Genomic DNA, 6,000 nt, shown 5'->3' on the forward strand with positions numbered 1-6,000 from the left:
ATAATAACAAAACAATTAAAAAAAAATTTTACACATTTTTGACTTATACTTTAACATTTTACTTAAATTTTCAACCAATATTTTTTACTTTAATAGACAGCGAAAAGGACGATTTTTGACGGCGACCAGAACGCTATTAAATTATTCAAGCGTTAAACTTACACTGATTCGTTATTTTATAAAAAAACTAAAATAATGATTAAACGATATTTAGCTAGAGTTAAATCTTCATTTTAAATAGCAACATACCAAATAATAATACCAACAACATTTTAAAATTTCAGAAAATTTAATCTTTAAATTTTAATAATAAAATATATTAATTAGTAACTAGTGACATTTAAATGTCGTAAATAGGAGGTTTGCGATTCGTTGGGATAATAACAAACATACTAAAAATTTAGAACTTTTACTTTTAAAGAACAAAAGTTATCGTCTTTCAAAATTCGGTCAAATAAGAATAAAAACAATAACTAGATTTATTTGATAAATAAAATATGGTTCGAAATCGTTTGATTTTTTTTATAAATATAATTTATTTAGTAGGTTTATTAAATAAATTATAAATTTAAATATTAACTTTTTTTAATTTAAACCTAATTTTAACAAACGAACACGCATTCATTGATATTGTAATATAAAAGTAAACTAAATTTAAAAGCAAAATACCCATCTTAATTTTTGGTAATCAAACGAGCATTAAAATATAATAATAACAGAACAATTAAAAAAAAAATTTACACATTTTTTACTTATAATTTAACATTTTACTTAAATTTTTAACCAATATATTTTACTTTAATGGACAGCGAAAAGGACGATTTTTGACGGCGACCAGAACGCTCTTAAATTATTTAAGCGTTAAACTCACACTGATTCGTTATTTTATAAAAAAAATAATAATTACACCTTAACTAAGAATATTTCATATTTTCGATTTTTAATAAACAAACAAGCATTTATATATATTATACAAATAAAATTAATTTTTTAACCCAGTTTTATGTTGTTAATATCAAGATATACATTTTACTAAATTTTAAATTCCCAAAATTGATTTTTGATTTTTAATAAATAAACAAGCATTTAAATAAAATAAACAAACAAAAATTATTTTTTAAACATGTATTTTAATTACTAATATCATAAAATACATTATATTAAATTTTAAATGCTTAATATCAAACTTTAATTTTTAATAAACAAACAAGAATTTAAATATAATAAACAAACAAAAATTAAATTTGTAATCCATTTTCGAGTTATTAATATTATAATATATAACTGACCAAAATTTGAAAACTTAATAACGATCTCTAAATTTTAATAAACAAACACCTATTAATTACTAATTAATAATATTAAAATTATCAAAATAGGAGGATTGAAACACAATATGATAATAAACAACATACTAAAATTTTAAAAATTTATATACACAAAATCAAAAGTTATTTGATTTCAAAATTCGGATTAGTAAGAATAAAAATAAAAATAAAAATAATAATAAATATACGGACAATAACAATATGTTTTGAAATCTAAGATTTCGAACCATAATAAATATAATGACAATAACAATATGTTTCGAAATCTAAGATTTCGAACCATAATAATAATAATAATAAAATTAATTATAATAAGTATAATGACAATAACAATATGTTTCAAAATCTAAGATTTCGAACCATAATTAAAATATAATAATAACAAAACAATTAAAAAAAAATTTTTACACATTTTTGACTTATACTTTAACATTTTACTTAAATTTTCAACCAATATTTTTTACTTTAATAGACAGCGAAAAGGACGATTTTTGACGGCGACCAGAACGCTATTAAATTATTCAAGCGTTAAACTCACACTGATTCGTTATTTTATAAAAAAACTAAAATAATGATTAAATGATATTTCGATAGAGTTAAATCTTCATTTTAAATAGCAACATACAAAATAATAATACCAACAACATATTAAAATTTCAGAAAATTTAATCTTTAAATTTTAATAATAAAATATATTAATTAGTAATTAGTGACAATTAAATGTCGTTAATAGGAGGTTTGCGATTTGTTGGGATAATAACAAACATACTAAAAATTTAGAACTTTTACTTTTAAAGAACAAAAGTTATCGTCTTTCAAAATTCGGTCAAATAAGAATAAAAACAATAACTAGATTTATTTGATAAATAAAATATGGTTCGAAATTGTTTGATTCTTTTTTATAAATATAATTTATTTAGTAGGTTTATTAATTAAATTATAATTTTAAATATGAACTTTTTTATATTTAAACCTAATTTTAACAAGCGAACACGCACTCATTGATATTGTAATAGAAAAGTAAACTAAATTTAAAGCAAAATACCGATCTTAATTTTTTAGTAATCAAACGAGTACTAAAATATAATAATAAAAAAACAATTAAAACAAAAATTTTACACATTTTTTACTTATATTTTAACATTTTACTTAAATTTCTAACCAATATTTTTTACTTTAATGGACAGCGAAAAGGACGATTTTTGACGGCGACCAGAACGCTATTAAATTATTCAAGCGTTAAACTCACACTGATTCATTATTTTATAAAAATACAAAAATAATGATTAAACGATATTTAGCTAGAGTTAAACCTTCATTTTAAATAGCAACATACAAAATATTTAATACTAACAACATATTAAAATTTCAGCAAATTTAATCTTTAATTTTTAATAATAAAATATATTAATTAGTAATTAGTGATAATTAAATGTCGTTAATAGGAGGTTTGCGATTCGTTGGGATAATAACAAACATACTAAAAATTTAGAACTTTTACTTTTAAAGAACAAAAGTTATCGTCTTTCAAAATTCGTCAAATAAGAATAAAAACAATAATAATAACAATCTTTAAATTTTAATAAACAAACACCTATTAATTAGTAATTAATGGTAAAAATTAAAATTTTAATTTATTTTTGAGTTACTAATATCGTAATATACAATTGACCAAGATTTAAAAAATTAATAACAATCATTAAATTTAAATAAACAAACACCTATTTATTAGTAATTAATGGTAAAAATTAAAATTTTAATTCATTTTTGAGTTACTAATATCATAATATACAATTGACAAAAATTTAAAAAATTAACAACAACCTTTAAATTTAAATAAACAAACACTTATTAATTAGTAATTAGTGATTAAAAATTAAAATTTTAATTCAGTTTTGAGTTACTAATATCATGATATACAATTGACCAAGATTTGAAAAATTATTAACAACCTTTAAATTTTAATAAAGAAACACCCTTTAATTAGTAATTAGTGATAAAAATTAAAATTAGAAAGAATAAAAATAATAACTAGATTTATTTGATAAATAAAATATGGTTCGAAATTATTTGATTATTTTTAACATAAAATTTTATAAATAAAAAATATATGCATAAACATTAACTAAGAATATTACATAACTTTGATTTTTAATTAACAAACCAGCATTTAATATAACAAACAAACAAGAATCATTTATTAATTATCTTTAAATTATAAATATAATAAGATATAACCGACCAAAATTTAAAAACCTAATATCAATCTTTAAATTTGAATAAACAAACACCCATTAATTAGTAATTAGTGATGAAAATTTTAATTTTAATTCATTTTTGAGTTAGTAATATTATGATATACAACTGACCAAGATTTAAAAAGTTAATAACAACCCTTAAATTTTAATAAACAAACACCTATTAATTAGTAATTAGTGATAAAAATTAAAATTTTAATTCGTTTTTGAGTTACTAATATCATGATATACAATTGACCAAAATTTAAAAAGTTAATAACAACCTTTAAATTATAATAAATAAACACCTATTAATTAGTAATTAGTGATAAAAATTAAAATTTTAATTCATTTTTGAGTTACCAATATCATGATATACAATTGACCAAGATTTAAAAAATTAATAACAACCTTTAAATTTTAATAAATAAACACTTATTAATTAGTAATTAGTAATAATTAAATGTTGTAAATAGGAGAATGAAAACATAATCTGATAATAAACAACATACTAAAATTTCAGATTTTTAAATTTTAAGGAACTAAAGATATCTTCTTTCAAAATTGGGACTAGAAAGAATAAAAATAATAACTAGATTTATTTGATAAATAAAATATAGTTCGAAAATATTTGATTATTTTTAACATAAATTTTTATAAATAAAAAAAGATATGCATAAACATTAACTAAGAATATTACAAACCTTTGAGTTTTAATAAACAAACAAGCATTTATATATATAATACAAACAAAAACTAATATTTAACCCAGTTTTAAGTTGGTGATATTAGGATATAAATTATAGTAAATTTTAAATTCTTAAAATTGATTTTTATTAAATAAACAAGCATTTAAATATGAAAAATAAACGATAATTATTTTTCTAATATGTTTTTTAATTACTTATATTATAAAATACATCATACCAAATTTTTAATGCTTAATGTCGAACTTTAATTTTTAATGAACAAACCAGCATTTAAATATAAAAAACAAACAAGAATTATTTTTTCATTTATTTTCGAATTATAAATATTATAAGATAAAACCGACCAAAATTTAAAAACCTAATAACAATCTTTAAATTTAAATAAACAAACACCTATTAATTAGTAATTAGTGACAAAAATTAAATTCGTTTTTGAGTTACTAATATCATGATATACAATTGACAAAAATTTAAAAAACTAATAACAACCTTTAAATTTTAATAATTAAACACCTATTATTAAATAATTAGTGATAAAAATTAAAATTTTAATTTATTTTTGGGTTACTAATATCATAATATACAATTGACCAAGATTTAAAAAATTAATAACAACCTTTAAATTTTAATAAACAAACACCTATTAATTAGTAATTAGTGATAATTAAATGTCGTAAATAGGAGGTTTGCGATTCGTTGGGATAATAACAAACATACTAAAAATTTAGAACTTTTAGTTTTAAAGAACAAAAGTTATCGTCTTTCAAAATTCTGACTAGAAAGAATAAAAACAATAATAATAATAATAATAATAACTAGATTTATTTGATAAATAAAATATGGTTCGAAATTATTTGATTATTTTTAACATAAATTTCTATAAATAAAAAAAGATATGCATAAACATTAACTAAGAATATTACATATATTTGAATAAACAAACAAGCATTTATATATACTATACACACAAAACTAATATTTAACGCAGTTTTAAGTTGTTTATATCAGGATATAGATTATACCAAATTTTAAATTCCTAAAATTGATTTTTGATTTAAATTAAATAAACAAGCATTTAAATATGATAAACAATTGAAACTTATTTTTCAAATATGTTTTTCAACTACTTATATTTTAAAATACATTATACCAAATTTTTAATGCTTAATATCGGACTTTAACTTTTAATCAACAAACAAGCATTTAAATATAATAAACAAAAAGAATTAATTTTTTTTTCATTTTCAAGTTATAAATATTATAACATATAACTGACCAAAATTTAAAAATCTAATAACAATCATTAAATTTAAATAAACAAACACCTATTATTAGTAATTAGTGTCAAAAATTAAAATTTTAATTTATTTTTGAGTTACTAATATCATAATATACAATTGACAAAAATTTAAAAAATTAACAACAACCTTTAAATTTAAATAAACAAACACTTATTAATTAGTATTTAGTGATTAAAAATTAAAATTTTAATTCAGTTTTGAGATACTAATATCATGATATACAATTGACCAAGATTTGAAAAATTAATAACAACCTTTAAATTTTAATAAAGAAACACCTTTTAATTAGTAATTAGTGATAAAAATTAAAATTTTAATTCATTTTTGAGTTACTGATATCATGATATACAATTGACCAAGATTTAAAAAATAAATAACAAACTTTAAATTTTAATAAATAAACACCTATTATTAACCAATTAGT

The sequence above is a fragment of the Corella eumyota genome, chromosome 4 (genome assembly GCF_963082875.1).
Source record: "Corella eumyota chromosome 4, kaCorEumy4.1, whole genome shotgun sequence".
NCBI classification, from domain to species: domain Eukaryota; kingdom Metazoa; phylum Chordata; class Ascidiacea; order Phlebobranchia; family Corellidae; genus Corella; species Corella eumyota.